Here is a 25,876-nt window from a genome sequence, read left to right on the forward strand (position 1 = left end):
ATGAACATTTATATAATCGAGTAATCGACTTCAACTTACTTCGGATTGAGATGTTATTAGGGCTGCATTTTGTACTCTTTGTGTGTTGTATTGGAGGGGTGAAGTGGTGTTGGCAGCAGGCAGATACAGTTCTTAGGCAACAAGTTCATCTAAATCTAATAATTTTGTTAATTTTGTTAACTACTTTTGATTGACAGTGGCGATCTTTAGCTTGACCCCATCTGCTATCAACTATTCACCTATTTTTCAGTGTGGATCAAAATCGAGCCTAACTCTGCTCATCCAAACTGGGATTTTAAGCGAAAGTTGGGTCTTTCGGTACGCTTTCCCGAAGGTGTAAAAGACTTTTTTAAGTTTGAGTAGTGAAAACGCCGTCAACTCGTAACCAGGGAATATAAGTCCGCCTCCCAAGACTACTCAATCCCTGCTCTATGATCTATGCTCTATGTCCTGCTGCTAACCTTAGCGAGAGAAGTGGAGTGCGTCTCATTTGAATAGAAAGGCTTTACCTCTCTTGTTGGACGGGACTAAAAAGTCTTTTTCAATAGAAAAGTCTTCCGACCAAACAAAGGGAGCAGACTAGATACTAAAAGAATTCGATACAGCGCGGGGGGGGGGGGGGGGAGGATGAAGGTTCCCCAATTAGATAATACTTTTTTTTCATGCTGACATGACAGGGGAAAGAGGCTTGCAGAGTATGTATGTCTTTAATGACCGAATAAAGGAAAAAAATCAAATTTTAAGGGCCACCAAAAATAAAAAACGGACATCATGCTCCGCAGCTAAAGGGAAAGAAATTGGTATGCAGAATGTTTCACCGTTTGATGCAGGGGCGGCCCAATCTCATCGGAGACCTAAAGCAAAATCTTAATAAGAAACCTTAATATATATATATATATATATAATGAACATCGTTTTTAAAAAATTAGACAAGTGAGGATGTATAATTAAAAAAAATGAGAACTTAGTTTTATAAAATACAAAAAATTAAATGAATTTAACGTTGATTGCATCACAACTGAAATGGGAGAACCCAGAAAACATAAGTGACTCCTTTTTTTTAGTAAGTCCCTTTCTATATTTGGTAATAATTCAACTTTTAGATTTTTTTTTTTTACCATTATTGAGATGATTTCTAGCCCAAAAACTTCTATGATTTATTTAAGATTACAAGTTTCAAAAGCCTTCCTTTATTTCATAAAATCCATGTCCAGTCAAACACTTTCATATAAATTGGGACGGAGAGTGTATAATTTATGTAAGAAAAATAAATAATAAGTTAGATTATTAGATATAGTTACGTGACCAACTAGTGAATAGAGAAATATAATTAAGTAAAAAAGTAAAATAAGATTGACAGAAAACTGTTTTAGTTATATTAATTAGTGGAAGAAATCGAATTATTAAAAATTAATATGACAATAAAGAAATAAATTTATCAATAATAAAAGATAATTATATAAATAATATATTACTATATATTAAGAATACTAATAATTTTGGGGCCTTTAAATTTTTGGGGCCTAAAGCAAGTGTTTCACTTGCTTTAGGGTTGGGCCGCCCCTGGTTTGATGTCGTTTAACCCGCAAGGCTAGTTAGACATTGGACAGGGGAACGTTACTTATACGACAGGGTAAACTTTTGGCCCATTGTCTTGCCCCATTGTTCAAGTTGGATGTGCATGTTTCCTTTTGAGTCATTAGGTTGATTTTTGTTCTTTTTGTTTACATTCATTTTTTAAAATTATTTCCTTTTTGTTCTCTTTGGAAAACGTAATCTATTCTCAAATTCATTTGTCCCAAAAAGAGAAAAATGAATACCGTATTTATGCATGAAAAAAAAAATCGTATTCATGTAATCAAGTGTGTTATATTTCGTCACAATACATATACTCTTGAAAAGTATACAAATCTTGTTCAACAACATACTCCGTGATTTTTTTGGTTCTCATCCGATGTCCGGTATTACATTGGTGGTCTGATTATATCCGAATTCACGCCGGAAAGTTCTATATTTAGGGGTCGTTTGGTAGAGTGTATAAGAATAACGTTGAATAAGGTGTATTAGTAATGTTGATATTAGTTATGCTTGTATTAGTTATGCTGACATATTTCTTATACATTGTTTGGTTTGATGTACTAAAGCATTGCACAATTTCTACAAGAATTATTTGTTTATAAAAATACCCCCATAACCAGTCCATCACTTTATCTTTTTAAAAGAAACATATGTTGAGGAATTATTTTATATGTAAAAGGTTTTAAAAAAATTATATTTGATTTGTCTACCTATATTGTAGTATAGAACTGAATATTTTATTTATAAAAAAAATATGCTAAATATTTATTTCTTTACTAGGGATATAATTCTATTTCCCACTTTCTTGGATTATTTCAAACTTGCATTAATATAATAGCATATTTTAATCAAGCATAAATTTGAAGGACAATTTTGTCTTTAACTAAGCTAATGCATGCATTAAAACTCATTGCATGTTAATACTATGGTTTCTTATGCATTAGTTATGCATATGATAATACAAAATATGGTGTACAACTAATGCTTGCATAATTGATGCATAGGTTCAAAAAGTGTACCAAACAAGGTATTATTAATACACAAAGCTAATGCATGCATTATTTTATCAAATGCATCCTACCAAATGATCCCTTAGGGTAAAGTGTTTCCTAGCGAAGACAACTTCATACCCAGGGCGAGAGCCAACTTATACCTAATAAGGCATGTGTCTTTGGCCCCCAAATTGGGGGGTCATACTTTTTTTTAGAAATAATATGTTTGTGGGGATTTAAAAAAATTTTTTTTTTAGCACTTTTAGTGTAAGAGTAGACTTTTTCTTAATGAAGATCAATAATGTCTCAAGAAAACGTAAATGTGTTAGCTATATTATCAATTAGAAAAGATTATTAATAGGAATGGATTATAAAACAAATTAACAACTTTACATCTCAAAAAGTTAGAAGAATATACTTCAAATAAAAATATATATTGTAATTTTAAAAAAATTAATTTAGGCCTCACATTAAATTTTGGATTTAGGCCACACATGTGCTTGAGCCGCCCTTGCCTAGGACTCGAACTCAAGACATTTAGTTAAGGATAAAGGAGTACTTACCACTCCATCACAATCTTAATTAGTACATCACATTCAGTGATAATCCTTCCTGTATTAATTAAAATCCATTTTACCCTAGAATTGTAATATTGATCTTCTATTTCAAATTGATTTTCTTCATCTATTTTCTTCGTGTTAGAACAATGTTCACTTTTTTTAGAGAAAAGAAAATGTTCGATTGAGTATCAGACAAGTAGTGGATTGTTTGATTCTAACAAGTTACTTAAATTATTTTTGTCCATATTAATTATTTTCCAGTCTTCCATTAGTCTTCTAAGAGACGTGTAAGAAATATAGATTATTGACACCATTTCTGGGCCAAAAGACCAGCAACCTTTACAAATTCTCGACTTACATTAAGCTTCATTTTTTCTTTAGTTGTATTTATTATATACTAATAATTTTATCAGGTTACATAAATTTTATCTTTATTTCCTGAAAAAGGTACAACGGACGGAGAAGCAAGAGAAGGAGAAAGTTTAGACGATATCTGAACCATGCATTACTTGAGTGCAAAGTTAAATTGTAATTATTAGAACTTAACTCTAATATTTCGGTTGGAAATAAAATTATTTAAGTGTTGAATTTGTATATAACTATATATTAATAGCGTTGAGAAATTTTTATATTTTTAGATCACATAAAAAATAACTCCAGATAATTATTCATAAAAACTTTACGAGCAAACATCTTTATATACTTAGAGGAGACACTATACTACTTGTTATCTTAATGTTGTAACACCATAACAGATTTTATGATTGTACACGTCTAAAATTTGAGGGAATATATAAACTGCTATAATTAAATATCTCATTATAAACTTGAGGTCACTAATTAAAAAGAAAAGAAAAACCTCAAAGGTTCTAACTCAATATAAACAAAGAATTCCTCGAATCACCAAAAAGCTAAGTGTATTGAGATAGATATGAAATCTCTTCATTTAATTAGAAATTTCGAATTCGAGCTTTGAGAATAAAAAATATACGAGCTGGTAGCAGGGTATATGCACCTTATATCCACGGGATACCGCTTGGCTGAAAATTTTCATTAGATATTTATTAAAAAAATATTTATTGCGAATACATATAGAAAATGACGACGCTTGTCATTATAGTATTCATTTATCCATTTCTTCAAATTGTGATGCCACTTATATAAAATTCTGCGTACGCCAACTTAGCTTGTTTAGTAATTTAATGAACCCTAACACAACTTGAAGGAATTTGGACAAGCTCTTGAGCAACATCCATAAATTCAAGTACCCCTCCTTCTCTACACTTCAATAGTAACCTTGTTGCATCTTCCTTTTTCATCAATATTTTCACTTTAACCCCATTATTTGCATGATCATCAAAAAAACTACTAGTATTCTTTTTCTTTTGCTCCTCATTACTTTCTTCTTCTGTTGGATGTTGGTATTTAGATTCAAGATCAAATTTCACTTGTTTCTTGATTTTGGGCTTCTTCTTAATATCCAACTCATCTCTGCATACATAAGTAGTAGGGGTACTACTACTTTCAATCTTGGTTTTTTTGGAATTACTAATTCTTTCACTAAACCATATTTCCTTTAAGAAAGAACTAGCAAATCCCATAATTTTTCCCATTCTAATATTGTATATTGAGAAAAGTTGGGAGGTTGGGGAGAAGGGGATATGAAGTTTTTCTAAAAACAAAGGAGTGTGGAGAAGAGGATGAAGTAAGGGAGAAAATGAAAGAGTGTTTAAATAGATGAGGAAATTTGTAAGAAGAAATAAAAAACGAAAAATAAATAATAAAAGTTTGGAAGGAGTCAAATGTAGTACCATTGGGGCAATACCATAGTGACCGGTGGAGAGAAATAATTTTGTTTTTTCATTAATGGAATTAAGTATTTGAGCTGCTTTTAATATTTATTATATGAGGAGAAAAATAATGAAGAATAAGTAGCTGAGAGATGACTAATTTAACTAATGAGTCTTTGGTTTTTAGAGAGATTTGTTGGATTTTAGAGAGATTTATTTCTTTCGATCCTATCTATCGTGATTGCTCTCTTCCCATTATTAGTAAATCTTTTGATAAGTATTAAAATTTAGTGATAACGTAAATAAATATTTGTACTTTCAATATATATAACTTAAGTTCTCTAAAGAACGTGTCATGTGTAGAACCTTGACATCCTTAAAAAGTTTCAATGCTAAATAAAATTAAAAGTTTTTTTTTAAAATTTATCACTTGAATTCAAGTCAATTAACTAGTCAAAAGAACCTTAAAACAAGTCTACTAGTTGGAATTCACATACAAAGACATTTCTGTCTTTGGTGATGAGAATTCAATGACTCACTTTTCTCAAGCAACAGATTTATTAAAAAAATTATTTTTCTTTACATTCATTTTTATAATATTTTTCCTTTTTGTTCTCTTAGGGAAAAGTATACTATTCCAAAATACATTTGTCCCAAAAAAAGAGAAAAATGAATGTATCATTCATGTAACGAGCCGGCCGGTCATTTTTAAGAGTTGTAGCTCCATTCCCCCATTTACTATTCATTATGTACTTTATAACTGTATTGTGACTTGCCGGGGTAGTCAGTTCGAGTCTGGTGAGGTTTTGAAATGAATTGAGACACTTAGCCTCCAAAATAAAAACTTAAGTTAAAAAGGTTGGTTGGATATCGACCTATGTGTAAATGACCCCGGAATAAAGTTTTGATGATTCCAATAGCTCCGTATGGTAATTTTGGATTTAGGAGCGTGTCCAAAAAAATATTTTGAAGTCCGTAGCTAAATTAGGCTTGAAATGGCTAAAATAGAAATTTAAGTTTGGAAGTTTGACGTGAGAGTAGATTTTTGATATCGGAGTAGGAATCCAGTTTTGAAAATTTTTATAGCTCTGTTATATCATTTATGACTTGTGTGCAAAATTTGAGGTCAATCGGAATTGAATTGATAGGTTTCGGCATCGAATGTAGAAGTTGAAATTCGTTAGTTTTGTTAAGCTTGAATTGGGGTGTGATTTGTGATTTTAGCATTGTTTGATGTGATTTGAGATTTCGACTAAGTTCGTATGATATTTTAGGACTTGTTGGTGTATTTGGTTGAGGTCCCGGAGGCCTCGGGTGAGTTTCGGATGGTTAACGGATCGAAATTTGAACTTAAACAGCTGCTGGAATTTTCTGATACCTGTATCTGGTTTCCTTCATCGCGTTCGCGAGGGGAGTCTCGCATTCGCAAAGAGAAAATTTGGACTGGCCAAATTGTGCTTCGCGTTCGCGAACGGGGGCACGCGTTCGTGAAGGGTCGAAGGGCAAGGCTGCGCGTTCGCGATCGCGAAAGGGAAAGCCGGCCTGGGGGAAATTTGGTCTTCGCGTTCGCGAGACCGGGCTCGCGTTCGCGAAGAAGGAAATTCGGGCAGCACAAAAATGTGCTTTGCGAACGCGAGGGAGCTGTCGCGTTCGCGAAGAAGGAATGCCTGGACAGAGAGTTTAAGTTCTGGAAATGGGACTCATTTTTACTGATTTGGAGCTCGGGGAGAGGCGATTTCCGAGATATTTTCAAGGAAAACATCGGGATAAGTGTTCTTAACTCAATTTTAGTTAAAGTACCCGAATCTATAGTAGTTTTTAATATTTAATTGGTGGATTAAGTTGGAAAATAATTGTTGTCACACCTCCTTTTTCCCGAAAGGGGGATTAGGGGAGTTTTTCCAATTAAAGTGACATTAATCGAAATGGGATTATTTATTTATCAGAGTCGCCACTTGGAATAATTTCTGGTTTCCCAAGTCACCGGTTTATTTTAAATCCCAAATCGAGGAAATTTGACTCTATTTATGGTCCGCGAACACAGAAGACCGAGTAAGGAATTCTGTTAACCCGAGAGAAGGTGTGAGGCACTCCCGAGTTCCGTGGTTTCAGCACGGTCGCTCAACTATTAATAATTGGCCTAATTATCTGATTTATTACATGTTTGAACCTATTGTGCATTTTTTCCTTTTAACCGTTTTTAAATATTTATGGAGATTATTTAAATAAGTCGTGATGTCGCGCACTTATTATTTTTGTACACATTGTGAATCGCGTCACGTGAAACGCACCCGCGATTTACGATATGTTTATTTTTATTATTATTTGAAGTTGTAAGGTCGAGTAACGTGAAACGTACACTCGAGTTGGGATTTACGTATCGTGACCATGCCACGGGAACCGTACCCATAATCATGATGATTTATTATTAATCGTGCCTAGAGCAAGCTACGATGTTGCTGCGTTGTTCATTTTCCTAAGTTTGAAATTGTTGTGAGGTCGTGATTTATGAAATTATTTGTGGAAAAAGTGTGACTTAGTTATTATTAGTAAGTCACAAATTACAAATTAGCTATTGTATCAATTTTAATGCCCCCAAGGAAAACAACTTAATTTCCAACATAAACTACATAGACAGAAGGATGTTCACAACACCTAAAAAGACAACTGTTTAATTTCACTTTCAGAGCAATTAACCAATTTGTCATGAATACTACTTTAGCACTAAGCCATATACTCTATAAGTTGTTTATTCGTGTAGTATGTGATTTAGGCTCTATAGTTCGTTGACAACTCCTGTCATTTATTTTAGATTCCCTTTCAAATTTTGAGGGGTCCATAATTAGCAATATGTTGCAAAAATAAACACAAACAGTAAACATGAATCAAATTGGTCAGTTGAAGATGAGAAGTGCATAGCGCCGAATTTGCAACAAGTAGAGCCAAACTTCACCCACAACCATACCAAGCAGAATATATGTGTGTGTGTCGGCGCATATGTGTGTCAAAGGCTTAATTTCAAACAAGCAAAAATTCACCAAAAACAAAAGCTCACAATAAGCAAAAATAAAACAGTGCAAGACAAGACTCGCATCAGTAGCAGATGCATCAACCCCAACAGTATATTTCGCAGATTCACGCAAAGTCTTGGTCTTATCCTCAATTTCATCCAACGTGTATGCTTTAATATTGAAAATTTTTGCTTTAAATATTACATCTGTGCTTCCAAGTCGAACAAACACAAGAACTTGACCAACTGACCGGAGCTCAAAACCTCGCCGTGAAGCTCAAACGGACCCCCACAAACTTCAAACTGGGTCGAACAGAAACAGTAGCCAGCTATTTTGTGGTTGAAACGAAGCTCTGTTTTTGCTGGTTTTTGGCTCGATTTTGCTGTGTTTTCTGGGCTGATTTTCGCTAATTTTGATGGAGGCTTCAAGGTATTTTAAGGGTGCTTGAGGTGGTGGAGAAGATGGCTGTCTGTTGTTTTTGGTTTTTGAACAATTTCGTGGCTGTTTTGCGTGGATCTGCTGGATTAAGGAAGAAGAATGAGCAAGAAGGCAAAATTCCCAGAAGCTAATGCCTCACCCTCGCTCTTTTCTGCACAACCCCTCCTTTTTAGCTCCTTCTCCTTCTTCTCTCTATTTTCAGATCTCTCTCGTGTGTTGGGTGATTGGAAAATATATAGGTCTAGGTATAGGGATTAATTGGTGGCCAAGAAAAAGAGTGTGTATGGGCATGTGCATTTTTTGAGAGAGCATGTGAGTTTGTTACAAAAGATAAGAAAGAATCTTGCCACATGGAAATGACTCATTGACTCTTGCTTTAATTAATATTTTTTTTTAAGAGTGTAAAAATAAAAATACTAGCTGAATATTTCAAAATCAAGAACATATAATTTTGGTGATTTTTAATTTTCTTAAATAAAACCTACTAAAAATGAAGTTAAGGTTAAAATATGTAGATTAAACTTAAAATTATTTACATACTAAAAGTGTTGAAAAATCACAAGTATGGTAAAAAATTAGGTGCTCACAGCTGCCCCTCTTTGATTGGAAACATGAAGAGTTTTCAGGAAAAGACAAAAGTGAGCCGTGTGACTAATTTTTTACCAAATCTTTATTCAAAAGGGAAAATAAATAAAGGAAAGGGTGCAACCGAGTCCTGGTTCTGGACAGCCTACATATCCCGGGTCATAAGGGAATCAGGTCACGTGTAGTTCAGAGGTGAATGAAGTAATGGAGTGTGGGGAGAGGATAACAGAGTCGAGTGAGATACCGTTCCGTCGAGGTTCCGGTCCGCGGTCCTGTTATTACATCAAAATCAAAAAAATGAAAAAGACTAACTAAGCTTGTCAGCTATGAGTTACAAGATTCCTATCTATAAGTCTTCTGAAACTTGATCTTGAGGCTTGAATGGTTCTTCATGCAGACTTTTGATTTGAACCTTGCTGCTTGCTAACTGCAGGTGCTGATTCATTCTTCTACAGCTTCTTCGGATCAAGACCGGACATGCAGTGCTCGTGTATTCAGCCATGTCTTGAGCAGTTCGTGTCTTTCATCGGCTTATGCATTTTGGATTCACTTCTCTTTTTTTCTTTCTTTTTTCTTTTATTCTGGATTGAGACTTCTTCCTTTGGGCATCTCGGACTGTCAGCTCGCATTCTTGAGGCGAGCTTCTGCTACTTCTAACTTGAATTGAATTCTTAATGACTTCCCTCGTTCTCCAGGTGGGCGCCTGATGACTTAAAACTCGAAATAAATTCCCTCATTCTCCAGGTGGGCACCTGCTAACTTAAAAACTTGAAATAAATTCTCTCATTCTCCAGGTGGGTGCCTGATGTTAACTTAAAACTTGAAATGAATTCCCTCATTTTTCAGGTGGGTGCTTGCTGACTTAAAACTTAAAATTAATTCCCTCGTTCTCCCGGTGGGTGCCTGCTGACTTAAAGCTTGAAATTAATTCCCCTCATTCTCCAGGTGGGCGCCTGATAACTTAAAAACATGAAATAAATTCCCTCATTCTCCAGGTGGGCGCCTGCTGACTTGAAAACTTGAAATGAATCCCCTCATTTTCCAGGTGGGTGCCTGATGTTGACTTAAAACATGAAATGAATTCCCTCATTTTCTAGGTGGGTGCCTGATGTTGACTTAAAACTTGAAAGGAATTCCCTCGTTTTCCAGGTGGGCGCCTGCTGACTTAAAACTTGAAATTAATTCCCGCGTTCTCTAGGTGGGCACCTGCTGACTTAAAACTTGAAATTAATTCCCTCATTCTCCAGGTGGGCGCCTGTGCTGACTTAAAACAGAAATGAATTCCCTCATTCTCCAGGTGGGCGCCTGATAACTGACTTGAAACGAATCCCCTCATTTTCCAGGTGGGTGCCTGATGTTGACTTAAAACTTGAAATGAATTCCCTCATTTTCCAGGCGGGTGCCTGATGTTGACTTATAACTTGAAATGAATTCTCTCGTTTTCCAGGTGGGCGCCTGCTGACTTAAAACTTGAAATTAATTCCCTCGTTCTCCAGGTGGGCGCCTGCTGACTTAAAACTTGAAATTAATTCCTTCATTCTCCAGAAGGGCGCCTGTGCTGACTTAAAACAGAAATGAATTTGCTCATTCTTCAGGTGGGCGCCTGATGACTGACTTGAAATGAATCCCCTCATTTTCCAGGTGGGTGCCTGATGACTGACTTGAAATGAATCCCCTCATTTTCCAGGTGGGTGCCTGATGTTGACTTAAAACTTGAAATGAATTCCCTCATTTTTCAGGTGGGTGCCTGATGTTGACTTAAAACTTGAAATGAATTCTCTCATTTTTCAGGTGGGCGCCTGCTGACTTAAAACTTGAAATTAATTCCCTCGTTCTCCAGGTGGGCACCTGCTGACTTAAAACTTGAAATTAATTCCTTCATTCTCCAGGTGGGCGCCTGTGCTGACTTAAAACAGAAATGAATTCCCTCATTCTCCAGGTGGGCGCCTGATGACTGACTTGAACTTAAAATAAACTCCCTCATTCTCCAGGTGGGCGCCTGATAATGACTTGAAAATTAAAACAAATTCCCTCATTCTCCAGGTGGGTGCCTGATGACTTTAAAACTTGAAATTAATTCCATCGTTCTCCAGGTGGGCGCCTGCAACTACAACAAAACGGAACCAACAAAAGAAACTTTTTCTGCCCTAGTTTACACTTTGTCGGCTCTTCTCTTCTTCTTTTCTTATTCTTTCCTTTTTTTTTTTTTTTTGGAAACCCAAATTCCTTGCACTGCTTTGTTCCTGTTGCAAACAAAGAAAATTTTGTCAGTTTTAAAAGTGGTGGTCGGTTTGTGGCCTTGAGTCTTGGGCAGCTTGGCTTTTGCTCAATAAGCTTGAGTCAGTTTCAAGAGACTTTTTGCTTTACATCAACCCTGATCGTTTCACACTCAGTACCATTTGTATTTGTGGCTCAATCAGCCTTATCTCAAAAAAGAAATTTCTTTTCTTGGATAACCTTTCTGATGTCTTGAATGGCTTTGCTTTTGGAGCAATTTGTCTGTCAGAGAGAATCACAACTGGTAAGAGCCTTTTGCACTATGTGCACACTTCGTAGTCATTGTTTGGTACTTCAGAGAATCTCTTATTAACCTTGAGGTTATCTTTGATTGCTTTACCCGAATAGGTTGACAAGAGTCTTTTGGGGGGAAGCCTTTGCATGAATCCTCAATGCATGTTGACTGTAAAACCCGAGTGTGCTGGCCTAATTTACCTTGTGCAACTGAAAAGCTCGTAGCAGATTTTGAAATCTTTTCTGCTTGTTTTGACAAGGACTGACTTAGAGTGAAAGACACAATGATGCAAAGAAACAAGTATTGACAAGAAATGCCCCTGTCGGAAGGACGGAAGGAATAGTTTTTTTTTTTTTTTTTACGGTAACTAGCCTTAATGATCATGACATGCATTTTGGACTTAACGGTCTAATCTATCAAACTGACCAAATCTTCCCTTTTACCATTCTTATGACCCTGAAGTCGGGCTTGTTCGTGCCAATCCTTTGCATCAACTTCATGACTCACTTTCGACTAGCGGTGCCCCGAGGGGTTTTCACCAACAAGTCTATCTCATTTATGTATCTCTTCTTACCATCGCCTTACAGTGCCCGTGAGGGTTTTCACTAGTAAGACTCTCTCATTTTTCTTTTATGTTTTCCTTTTGCTTTCTTGCGTGAGCAACTTGACAATGTTCTATGTCGCGTGACAACTTTTGCTCATTGCATGCTTCTCTTGGCATTCTTGAAAACATATCGAGAGGTCTTTATTCGGAAGGTTTTTGGATAGGGTTAGAAAGAAATGACGGCGTAAGGCTCAAAGTACACTCAAAATGAGGGGTTGTAGACTTACAACTCTTGGAATCGACTCTTTCAAAAGTGGAATAAAAAATTTCCCAGTTTCTGATACTGGAGATTTTTGGATTTTTTTTTTTGAATTCTTATTTGGTTGGACCGAACCGTGTAAGGCTGCCTACGTATCCTTTTTTTTTAAAAAGGAATCGGGTCTAACGTAGTTCAAACATCTGACCTAATATTTGTTTTTCCATCTTTCTTTCTTTTTCTTTGTCTATCTTTTTTTTCTTTTTCTTTTTCTTTTTCTCATTTTTTCCTTCTTTCTTCTCTTTTTTTTCAAAACAAGTTGCCCTAGCTTTTATTTTCTGGGGGTATGGACTTTGACTGTTCTTTTCTTATTTTTTTTTTTCACTTGAACTTTCTAAGAGTCGCCCCAGTTTGTACTCTTGGGACATGGACTTTTCTTTTCATTTTCTCTTCTTCTTCTTTTTTTCCATAGACTTTTGACTCTAAACTTGATTCCAAAAGAGGGTGGTCAAAGAAAACAACACAGGCTCAAAAGGGGTAACGAAGGGCATAAAGTATTTGGATAGCAGAAAAAGGGCCTCCCAGCCTCGAGAACGCCAAACATAGCATCCTTTCGTGATCACCGCATTGATGAACATGTTGCTTTTTGGGTCTTTTTCAGTGTAAAGTTGTATGAGCAATACGTTTTTCGTAGTTAATGACCCTTGTCAATTTGGGTGACTTTTCTTTGATTTTGTCTTGTTGTAGAAGATGCATTTTCCCAATAAACTGATCCATTTCAAGTTGACTGGGATACACCTTCTTTTGAAAAATACTTTCTATCTCTTAGTGCTAAAAAAACTTCAACTCGTCCGATTATCCTTAAGCCCGATCTCCTCAATAATTCAAAAGGTAGAGATCCTTAACTATTATGAGCATGACTGCTTTTGTCCCATGTAAACTTGGTTCATGCTTATTTTTCAAATGTTTCATGTCTCTATTCATCTTCAAAAGTGTCTCTTTCTCACTTATCCAATTCAAGACTAAATCTGTTTTCTAAGATCTGGCAAAAAATTCTGCATGCATGTCATGTCACTAGGATTAGCATGAAAAGAACTATGCACAAAAATGGACACAAAATGACTGACTGTTGTTTATTGAATAAAGGATAGCAGAGTCTGATAACACAAAAAGAAGAAGAAAAGAAGACAAAATAAGCTACCATGGCTAAAAGAGGAGTGACTTTCCAGTTGCTAAGCGACATCTTAGCCACACATTCGCACATCAGCATTACTAGCATTTACCCAATTTGATTGCTTTGGATTCAACACTCAAATTTTGACAATCATCCCGAGGAGGCCATATCCTATTGCTCAAATCTGGTAAAGTCAACCCCACATTTGTCTCCATTTTGTTTTTTATTTTTCACCGCAAACTTGCCTATTTACCTTTTTGTGACCTTGGATCGACAACAGTTGTGTTTATTCCATTGGCTGAGAAGATGCTTTTATTTTCGAAGGATCCTGGACTCGCCATTGCAAACCAACAAGCCAACCACCTTTGACTAGCTTTTATTTCAAAACAACAAGCATGTTAGAATAAACGCTCTCTTTTTTTTCTTTTTCTTTTTTTGGTTTCTTTCCTTTTTATTTTTTTTCCCCCGATCGAACTTGATGTGGGTTGCCTACGTATTATGTGGGAACATGAATCAGATCGTGTGTAGTTCGGGAGGATTGTGAATAGCTAAATAAGCTAACACTTTTTTTTTACTTTTGAAAACACTTAGACAATGAAAGCATTTAGAAAACGAATATGTACTTTTTGCAATTTTTGTTTTGTTAAATTTTCGAAAGAAAGACTTTTAAAGAGGAAAGAAAATATTTTTGAATTTTTGGTTTTGATTTTTTGATTTATTTTTTGCAATTTTTGAAACAAAGACTTCTAAAGAAGAAAGAAAATACTTTTTGTATTTTTGATTTTTTTGAATTTTGGGAAAACGACTTCTAAAAAAAGGTAGAAAATATATATTTTTTGGATTTTGATTTTATTTGTTTTATTTTTCTAATAAAATACTCCTACAAATAAAATATTTTTTTGGTTTAAAATTTTTCTAATTTTTTGGGATTTTCTAAAAAAAGACTCATAAAGAAGGAATTAAAGGAAAATATTTTTTGATTTTTTTAAAAAATGGGGGTCGGAACTGATTAGGTTTGCCTATGTATCTCACATCCGGTGAGAATCAGACCCGCGTAGTTCTACGAGTTTTGACTCGTGGAAAAATAGGACTTATTTTTTTTCAAAGACTCATCCTTTTCTTTTCTCTCTTTTTTTAAAATTCGGCAGAGTTTCAGGATATTTTGAACACTGGTATTTTGCGGATGTTTCTCTATCCTACCTCACTTCTTGATTTTGCTGGATTTTCTTTCCCTATTCTAAAAGCCAGTCAACATACAAGCCGAAACCGATAAATGCACAAGTAGCATGTAAAAAAAAATGCATCAGAATGGTCTTTTAAATTGGGTACACCTATCCTAGACAGACCCAACCCCTATGTTGAGTCTCCAAAGTCAAATACACGTGATGCAAACAAACGTACCTACTAGGGATCCGGCATGAGGCTATGTTATTCTAGGCTTAAAACTCTAAGTGTATGGTTCTAGACCTGGCTTACCCGAGCGGACAACTCGAGCCGAGGGGGGGCAACGTACCGGTAACCAAAAAGCCATCCGGCTTTGTAACTGATCCGATCCTCGTTCTAAATTAGGATATGACACTAACAGAAAAGAAGTCACGCCAACGTGCACTTCCCAGAAGGTTTAGAAGACTCAGAGAGGAGAATGGTTTCGTGATAGTTTATATACAGTCCAAACAATATCAAAGCAGTAAAAATAGGCATTTAGCACATTAGGCTCAAACACGTAAAAAAACAGATAATAAGTAAAAGCCAAGTATAACAGTCATCTAAGCTCAAATTTTGAACCCTGAACCAGAGATTCTGGGTTCGATCCCCAGCAGAGTCGCCAGAGCTGTCACACCTCCTTTTTCCCGAAAGGGGGATTAGGGGAATTTTTCCAATTAAAGTGACATTAATCGAAATGGGATTATTTATTTATCAGAGTCGCCACTTGGAATAATTTATGGTGTCCCAAGTCACCGGTTTATTTTAAATCCCAAATCGAGGAAATTTGACTCTATTTATAGTCCGCGAACACAGAAGACCGAGTAAGAAATTTTGTTAACCCGAGAGAAGGTGTGAGGCACTCCCGAGTTCCGTGGTTTCAGCACGGTCGCTCAACTATTAATAATTGGCCTAATTATCTGATTTATTACATGTTTGAACCTATTGTGCATTTTTTCCTTTTAACCGTTTTTTAATATTTATGGAGATTATTTAAATAAGTCGTGATGTCGCGCACTTATTATTTTTGTACACATTGTGAATCGCGTCACGTGAAACGCACCCGCGATTTACGATATGTTTATTTTTATTATTATTTGAAGTTGTAAGGTCGAGTAACGTGAAACGCACACTCGAGTTGGGACTTACGTATCGTGACCATGCCACGGGAACCGTACCCATAATCACGATGATTTATTATTAATCGTGCCTAGCGCAAGCTACGATGTTGCTGCGTTGTTCATTTTCCTAAGTTTGAAATTGTTGTGAGGTCGTGATTTATGAAATTGAGCTGTCGCACCTCCTTTTTCCCGAACGGGGAATATGGGATAAGAGATTTTTTCCAATTAAAGTGACAATATTCGAAATGGGATTATTTATTAAATCAGAGTCGCCACTTGGAATAATTTATAGTGTCCCAAGTCACCGGTTTATTTTAAATCCCAAATCGAGGAAATTTGACTCTATTTATGGTCCGCGAACACAGAAGACCGGGTAAGGAATTCTGTTAATCCGGGAGAAGGTGTGAGGCACTCCCGAGTTCCGTGGTTTTAGCACGGTCGCTCAACTATCAATAATCGGCCTAATTATCTGATTTAATACATGTTTAAAGCCTATTGTGCATTTTTACTTTTTAACCGCTTTTAATTATTTATGGATTCATTTCTGGAACAAGTCACGATGTCATACACTTGTCATTTTGGTACACACCGCAAACCGCGCCACATGAAATGCACCCGCGATTTACAGCATGTTAAATTTTATTATTATTTGAAGTTATGGTCGAGTCGCGTGAAACGCGCACTCGAATTGGGGATTACGTATCATGACTATGCCGTGGGAACCATACCCATAGTCACGATTTTCTATTATTAATCGCGCCTAAAGCAAGCTACGATGTTCAAAATTGCTTAATTTTCTGATGCTTGAGATCATGTGGCAAGTCCAGAATTATGGAAGATGGGTTACCAGACTTCTTAAACATTACCATAGAATCAATCAAATTTCAAAATTGTGATAGATTCATTGCAATAAAAATAAGAAATCATAATTCAACATACTTTGGATTTCCATTCGAACTAGAAAGCCCGACCTTCGTTTTCAACATTACTAAGATAACTACAAAACAGACACTTATGACCATGTGTTCAACAGAGAAGCAAAGTAAGCAAATCTGGTGGTTGGATCACAATTTAACTTTTGAGGAATTTCGTGTATAGTCGGAAATGAATTAATGGCCACTTTGGACATTGCAGTGATGACCATTTTGAGTAACAGTCAATTTTAACCTTCATTTTTCGGCCAATCGATCAACTCAAATGCCAAGACTTACAATAACAGACATACACGACGAATCTGAAAACTAGAACAGACATACTTATTTCAGATCCTAACAAAACTCAACAACAGAATCATATTCATATTATAGCTACTAACTTTCATATACCAAACGTTTACAGGTTCTGCCACGAAGGGGAATCTAGTCTTAGTTCGAAGAGCGATCCAAACAACAACAATTGAAAGTAACCATGTCTCAAATCTGAAAACATATATGATGTTATATTGAAAGGTGATATTCAATCAGTACTATGAACATTTCATGAAGATTTAGGTACCAACTTCATAACTGGATTTGCTAATAAATAAGAAAGCGTGATACTAAAAAAAACAATTCACAAGAAAGAGAACTAGATAACTCCAACAGAGCACAAGAAATACAGGTAGAAAATGACTGATTCCATTAATTTCAAAGCACGCATATCTCTTCCACGTAGGCATATTTCATATCCGATTTACAGTCCAAGGTTCAAAAGAGGTACCTGGCCAACAAGATCAACAAAATAAGATAAGTCTTTGAAGTTGTGGCGAAACAATAGCAGTAAGAATAGCAGCAGCAGAAAACAGCGGAGCAGAGGAGATAAACCCAACTCCAAAAGAAACCCAGAACCAAATGAAGACCCAAGAACAGCACAGTCAAGCCAATTTTCTGTATGCTCCCTTTTAACTCGGGAGAGAACCCCAAAAAAATCTCTCCTTATGAAGAAAAGAATGCGTCCCTTTATAGAAGGTAAGCATGTGTTGTGTGTGAAGAATAAGGGGCTGGGAATCTTTTGCCAGCTCCCTGAAAATCAGGGAAACAACATCTTTTGCAACTGAATATGGACAGCTGTCCACTTCTAGAAGCAGACTATCTGCTTAAACTTAGGCTAGTGGCCATGACCTAGATGGCCCAAGGCCAAGCCTAGAAAATAGCCCAAAAAAAAAACGAAACAAACAAGTGTCATATTTCAAATAAAATCAGAGATTTGACTAAGTGCTTAACCTTCAATTAATCTAAATCAATCCATTAGCTGAACTAGTTGAGCATGCGATTAACGATTAAGTTTAATTAACTGACTTAAAGAAAAGAAAAAGAAGGAAAAAAAAAAACCAACCAGAAAAGCACAGGGCCGGAACAAATGAGGAGAAAAGAAAAGAGAAAAAGAAAGAACAGGAAAGAGAACAACACAACAAGAAAAGAAAACAAAAATACTAATCTAAATGCTAAAGAAGAGAGTAAGCAAAACAACCCGATGAGTAGTGAAAATGATGGATTCTAGCCGCGAATCGACGAAAGGACCCAAAATCTCAGGTAACTTCGAAACGGGTCGAGACCAGCTCAGAACAAATTCTTTCAACGGGATTACTCCATGCATGTGGGTATTGAACTAGAAATAAACAGAAACGAACAAGTAATTTCGAAATAAACCAGACTAGGGTTTTCTGGAATTTTTAGATCTAAGGTACGCTAATTTTGGTGGGGTTTGTGATGAAACTGATGAGGGATTAGGGATTCAGAGGGTATGAGGGTTATGGGGTGCGAGTTTGAGAGGATTTGGAGTGAGCCGCCGGCGTGGGGATTCTGGGCGGCTAGGGTTTGGGGTGAGTTTGAGAGAGAGAGATGAGGGGTTTGGGGGCGGCTAGGGTTTGGCGAGGAAAGAGAAGGAGAGAAAAGTGAGGGGGGTCTGAAGGGTTTGGGGGGTGTACCCGACAGATATAAGGGTTAAGGCAGGGGAGTTGTGGGCCGTTCGATCGAAAGAGATCAACGGTCGAGATCAACCGTTAACGAAACGACGTCGTTTTGGTTAAGTGGTGAGGATGGGCCGGGTGTGGGGGTGGGCTTAGCAGGTTTCAGGTGATTGTTTGGGCCAAATTGTTTTGGCCCAAATTTAAAACCAAACCGAATTTCCTTCTCTTTTTCTTTTTCTTGATTTTAAATAAAATTAATTAATCAAAAACCTAAATTAAGTATTAAATCAATCTAATTTGTAGGAATAAACCTAGTAATCTATTTTACCATTAATTAATTTAGACTAATGAAGGAAGAATTACTTAATTTGCGATTAAAAGCTAAAAATACAAAAATGACCCATATTTTGTGATTTTTTGTTTAATAAAGCAATTAACTTATGTAATTAAATCCTAAATGCAACTAGACCTAAAGTGTTATGCATGAAATACTTTTAGACATTTTGGTGTTTTTCTTACGATTTTTAGAATATTAAATATGTCACTAAATGCAAGCAATAATTAACCAAAATCCTTTGAATTCTATAAAAACTAAAAATAATTAAGAAAACTCTATCTGTGAATTTTTTATAGGAATATTTTAGTCGGGCAAAAATCATGTGCTCACAGCTGCCCCTCTTTGCTTGGAAACACGAAGAGTTTTCGGGCAAAGATACATTGAGCAAACACGAGCGATTTTTGATCGCTTGCATACTCCATGGAAGCATTTTGAAAGCGTTTGACCGAACCTTGCTTCCGAGGTTGCCTACATATCCTCGGCTATGGAGGAATCAGGTCAGTATAGTTCTGGAAATTTTGGTAGCTGGAACTACCGAGAAGCTGTGATTTCACTGTTGTTGTTGCTGCTGCTGCTCTTTCTTGCTGAGCTCCTTATTACACCAAAGTCAAAAATAAAAAAGAAACTAACTAAGCCTATCAGCTACGAGTTACAAGATTCCTATCTATGAGTCTTCTGAAGCTTGATCTTGAGTCTTGAATGGTTCTTCATGCGGACTTTTAACTTGAACCTTGATGTTTGCTAGCTGCAGGTGCTAGTTCTTTCTTCTTCAACTTTTCGGATCAAGACGGGACATGCAAAGCTTGTGACTTCAGCCATGTCTTGAGCAGTTCACATCTTTCATCGGCTTCTGCATTTTGGATTCACCTTTTTTTCTTTTATTCTGGATTGAGACTTCTTCCTTTGGTTATCTCAGACTGTCAGCTCGCATTCTCGAGGCGAACTTTTGCTACTTCTAACTTGAATTGAATTCTTAAGTGACTTCCCTCGTTCTCCAGGTGGGCGCCTGATGACCTAAAAACTTGAAATATATTCCCTCATTCTCCAGGTGGGCGCCGGATGACTTAAAAACTTTGAAATAAATTCCCTCATTCTCCAGGTGGGCGCCTGATGACCTAAAAACTTGAAATATATTCCCTCATTCTCCAGGTGGGCGCCTGATGACTTAAAAACTTTGAAATATATTCCCTCATTCTCCAGATGGGCGCCTGATGACTTAGAAACTTGAAATAAATTCCCTCATTTTCCAGGTGGGCGCCTGATGACTTAAAAAATATGAAATAAATTCCCTCATTCTCCAGGTGGGTGCCTGATGACCTAAAATCTTGAAATATATTCCCTCATTCTCCAGGTGGGCGCCTGATGACTTAAAAACTTTGAAATAAATTGCCTCATTCTCTAGGTGGGCGCCTGATGACTTAGAAACTTAAAATAAATTCCCTCATTCTCCAGGTGGGCGCCTGATGACTTAAAAAACGTGAAATAAATTCCCTCATTCTCCAGGTGGGCGCCTATTGACTTAAAAACTTGAAATAAATTCCCTCATTCTCCAGGTGGGCGCATGATGACTTAAAAACTTTGAAATAAATTCCATCATTCTCCAGGTGGGCGCCTGATGACCTAAAAACTTGAAATATATTCCAGCATTCTCCAGGTGGGCGCCTGATGGCTTAAAAACTTTGAAATAAATTCCCTCATTCTCCAGGTGGGCGCCTGATGACTTAGAAACTTGAAATAAATTTCCTCATTCTCCAGGTGGGCGCCTGATGACTTAAAAAACTTGAAATAAATTCCCTCATTCTCCAGGTGGGCGCCTGATGACCTAAAAACTTGAAATATATTCCCTCATTCTCCAGGTGGGAGCCTGATGATTTAAAAACTTTGAAATAAATTCCCTCATTCTCCAGGTGGGCGCCTGATGACTTAGAAACTTGAAATAAATTCCCTCATTCTCCAGGTGGGCGCCTGATGACTTAAAAAACTTGAAATAAATTCCCTCATTCTCCAGGTGGGCGCCTGGGGACTTAAAAACTTGAAATAAATTCCCTCATTCTCCAGGTGGGCGCCTGATGACTTAAAAAACTTGAAATAAATTCCCTCATTCTCCAGGTGGGCGTCTGATAACTTAAAAACTTGAAATAAATTCCCTCATTCTCCAGGTGGGCGCCTGTGACTTAAAAACTTGAAATAAATTCCCTCATTCTCCAGGTGGGCGCCTGATGACTTAAAAAACTTGAAATAAATTCCCTCATTCTCCAGGTGGGCGCCTGAGGACTTTGAAACTTGAAATAAATTTCCTCATTTTCTAGGTGGGCTCCTGATGACTTAAAAACTTTGAAATAAATTCCCTCATTCTCCAGGTGGGCGCCTGATGACTTAGAAGCTTGAAATAAATTTCCTCATTCTCCAGGTGGGCGCCTGATGACTTAAAAAACTTGAAATATATTCCCTCATTCTCCAGGTGGGCGCCTGATGACCTAAAAACTTGAAATATATTCCCTCATTCTCCAGGTGGGCGCCTGATGATTTTAAAACTTTGAAATAAATTCCCTCATTCTCCAGGTGGGCGCCTGATAACTTAGAAACTTGAAATAAATTCCTTCATTCTCCAGGTGGGCACCTGATGACTTAAAAAACTTGAAATAAATTCCCTCATTCTCCAGGTGGGCACCTGAGGACTTAAAAACTTGAAATAAATTCCCTCATTCTCCAGGTGGGCGCCTGATGACTTAAAAAACTTGAAATAAATTCCCTCATTCTCCAGGTGGGCGTCTGATAACTTAAAAACTTGAAATAAATTCCCTCATTCTCCAGGTGGGCACCTGGTGACTTAAAAACTTGAAATAAATTCCCTCATTCTCCAGGTGGGCGCCTGATGACTTAAAAAACTTGAAATAAATTCCCTCATTCTCCAGGTGGGCGTCTGATGACTTAAAAACTTGAAATAAATTCCCTCATTCTCCAGGTGGGCACCTGGTGGCTTAAAAACTTGAAATAAATTCCCTCATTCTCCAGGTGGGCGCCGGATGACTTAAAAACTTGAAATAAATTCCCTCATTCTCCAGGTGGGCGCCTGATGACTTAAAAACTTGAAATAAATTCCCTCATTCTCCAGGTGGGCGCCTGATGACTTAAAAACTTGAAATAAATTCCCTCATTCTCCAGGTGGGCGCCTGATGTCTTAAAACTGAAATGAATTCCCTCATTCTCCAGGTGGGCGCCTGATGACTTAAAAACTTAAAATAAATTCCCTCATTCTCCAGGTGGGCGCCTGATGTCTTAAAACTGAAATGAATTCCCTCGTTCTCCAGGTGGGCACCTGATGACTTAAAACCAAAATAAATTCCCTCGTTCTCCAGGTGGGCGCCTGATGACTTAAAACTGAACTTATCTGGAACATACTTTCCTCATGGGGGATTCCTAGCAAAGCAAACAAGATTTCTTTCCCCTGGTTAAAACAAAGAAAATTTTGTTAGTGTGAAACTGGGCGGTTAGTTTGCGGCATCCTTGCTGAGGGTGTCTGCTTCTGCCACTATCCTCTCCATTTTGATTAGCTTCTTAGGGCTACGAAGAATTGCTTGACCTTTTAATCGGGCCTTGAACACAAAACCTCTGAATGACTTGAATCCCTTACACTCAACTCGTCGTATAACACTTTCATTATGACAACTGTGGAACCTTTGTATTTCCTACAAATTCACGAATCACTTGACCACCTGAACTTCAGTTACCATCGTATTGCTCTTTCTAAACCATGTCACTTGGGATGTACCTGGCCGAATTTTGCTTGGTGCAAATAAAAAGTTGGTAATGTGCTTTGAAGTCCTTTCTTGCTTGCTTAACAACAAACTAATTTGATAGAGACTTAGAAAAATAGACCCAAAAGAAACGAAGCGAAGTGACTTCGAGAATTAGGAATAAAAAAAGAAAAAACAGAGATGACTATTTGAAGAAAAATGGAAAAGAGACTTATCTGAATAAAGCAACTGGCTCCAATGATCATGACATGCATTTCGGATTAATCAGCCTAATCCATCCAACTAATCACATTTCAGTTCATGCCATGTCTTCATACTTCAAAACCGGTGTTTCCATAATTCAATTTCTCTGTAAAGTCATGAACCCCATTTGGCTTGTAATGTCCCGGGGGGTTTTCACCAGCAAGTCTCTCTCATTTGCTCCTCTCTCAACTCACTGTCGCCTTACAGTGCCCGTAAGGGTTTTCACCAATAAGACTCTCTCATTTGAATTTTCTCTCGACTCACCATCATCCTATAGTGCCCGTGAGGGTTTTCACTAATAAGACTCTCTCATTTATTCACTTTTCATTGTGCCCATGAACAAAGGTGCTACCTATGATGTAAATCGTACCTCCATCTCACTTGACTTGGCATCCTCAAAGTTGATCAGAAGGTCTTTCTTTGGACTGTAGTGTAGGTTTTGGATAGGGTTAGAAAGAAAGGGTGGCATGCAGGCTCAAAATAATTTAAGATGAAGGGGTTCAAAATTACAACTTTTGGAATCAGATCTTTTACAAAGCTAAAACTTCTACCCCAGTTTCATCGAATCTGGAGAATTTTGAATTTTTATTTTGATGGGACCGAATCGTGTAAGGCTGCCTACGTATCCTTAAAAGGAATCAGGTCGAACGTAGTTCAAATATAAGAGTTTTGTTTTTGTTACTTTGCTTTTCTTTTTCTCCTTTCTTTTCTTTTTCTTTCTTTGCTTTTCTCTTTTCCTTCTTTTTTTTTTCTTCTTTTTTTTTTTTTTCTTTTCTCTTTTTTTATTCTTTTATATTTCTAACACTGCTTCTGATTCCAAAAGAGGGGTATGAAAGAAAATAAATAAGGCTAAAAAGGGGTAACAAATGATAAAAGTGTTTGGGATAGCAGAATAAAATGCCTTCGTCATTCCAACTTTGAACGTGTCTAGTACAAAATGCGATTGAAGATAAACAAAGAAATCATACATAATATCTCTTGACTGTATCAGAATTGATAGCCATATCCACACATTTACTTTCTATGTCTGTTAAATACAAAGCGCCATTGGGCAACACCTTTGTCACAATGAAACGCCCCTTCCAGTTTGGGGCGAACTTGCCTTTAGCTTCAGCATGATGTGGAAGGATGCGTTTCAATACCAGCTGACCCACTTCAAATTTTCGGGGCCTAACCTTCTTGTTGTATGCTCTTGCCATTCTTTTTTGATACAGTTGACCATGACATACTGGTGCCAATATTGTTTCATCAATCAAACTCAATTGCTCTAGCCGGGTTTTGACCCACTCATCATTATCAATTTCAGTTTCAACAACGACCCGCAGGGATGGAATCTCAACTTCCGCAGGTATCACTACCTCGGTTCCATATACCAGCAAATAGGGGGTTGCACCTATTGAAGTGCGGACAGTAGTGCGATAACCTAGCAAAGCAAACGGTAACTTTTCATGCCATTGCCTCAAACCTTGCACCATTTTATGAAGTATCTTCTTTATGTTCTTGTTAGCAGCCTCAACAACTCCGTTTTCCTTAGGACGATATGGAGTGGAGTTTCGATGCGTAATCTTGAACTGTTGGCATACCTCTTTCATCAAATGACTGTTGAGGTTAGCAGCATTATCTGTGATGATTACCTTGGGAATTCCGAACCGACAAATGATGTTTGAATGAACAAAATCTACCACTGCCTTCTTGGTCACGGACTTGAAAGTTACAGCTTCGACCCACTTGGTAAAGTAACCAATGGCCACCAGAATAAACCTATGCCCGTTTGACGCTGCTGGCTTAATCGATCCAATGACATCCATGCCCCAAGCAACAAAGGGCCAAGGCACCGACATTGTGTGTAGCCCAGATGGCGGGGAACGAATCAAATCACCGTGCACCTGGCATTGATGGCATTTGCGAACAAAGCTGATGCAATCACGTTCCATGGTGAGCCAATAATAACCTGCTCGAAGAATCTTCTTCGTCAAGACATACCCACTCATATGTGGCCCGCAAACCCCGGAATGCACTTCGGCCATGATAGTCGAGGCTTGTTTAGCATCTATACACCTTAATATTCCCCCACTTAAGAAAAATCCGCTAGCCAGAGGTCGAATGGTTCTCTTTTGATCGCCTGTGGCATGTGCCGGATATACCCCTGATTTGATGTATTCCTTGACATCATGGAACCAAGGCTCACCATCAAGTTCCTCCTCAACCACATTGCAATAGGCATACTGATCACGGATTTGGATTTGCAGAGGGTCGACGTAAGTCTTATCCGGATGGTGTAACATTGATGATAGAGTAGCCAAGGCATCGGCAATTTCATTATGAATCCTGGGAATATGCCTGAATTCTACCGACCTGAATCGTTGACAAAGATCATGCAGACATTGTCGATACGGTATGAGCTTTAAATCACAGGTGTCCCATTCTCCCTGAATCTGGTGAACCAACAAATCTGAGTCTCCCAAAACCAATATTTCTTGAACTCCCATATCTATAGCTAGCCTCAAACCCAGAATGCGTTCCTCATATTCAGCCATGTTGTTAGTGCAATAAAATCGAAGTCGAGCTGTTACAGGGTAGTGATGCCTTGTTTCAGAAATGAGTACAGCCCCTATTCCGACACCTTTCATGTTAGCAGCTCCATCAAAGAAGAGTTTCCAACCTGGCTTTTCATCATGTTCAGCCCCGTCAACATACATCACTTCTTCATTAGGAAAATAAGTCTTCAGTGGCTCATATACTTCATCCACCGGATTCTTGACCAAGTGATCGGGTAGGGCTTGGGCTTTCATCGCGGTTCGAGTCACATAGATGATGTCAAATTCTGTGAGTAAAATCTGCCACTTTTCCAACCTCCCTGTGGGCATAGGCTTCTGAAAGATATACC

At 37.4% G+C, this 25,876-nt stretch overlaps 1 long non-coding RNA gene across 1 annotated transcript; it reads right to left on the reverse strand.

Annotated features, from left to right (window-relative positions):
- Window positions 1–9,198: 9,198 nt before the first annotated feature.
- Window positions 9,199–19,884, reverse strand: LOC138896745 (uncharacterized). Its single transcript, XR_011410149.1, has 2 exons — window positions 19,615–19,884; window positions 9,199–9,261 (listed from the first exon to the last, which is right to left on the reverse strand). It is a non-coding gene; the product is annotated as an uncharacterized lncRNA (long non-coding RNA).
- Between the last annotated feature and the right edge of the window lie 5,992 nt (window positions 19,885–25,876).

The sequence above is a fragment of the Nicotiana tomentosiformis genome, chromosome 8 (assembly GCF_000390325.3).
Source record: "Nicotiana tomentosiformis chromosome 8, ASM39032v3, whole genome shotgun sequence".
NCBI classification, from domain to species: domain Eukaryota; kingdom Viridiplantae; phylum Streptophyta; class Magnoliopsida; order Solanales; family Solanaceae; genus Nicotiana; species Nicotiana tomentosiformis.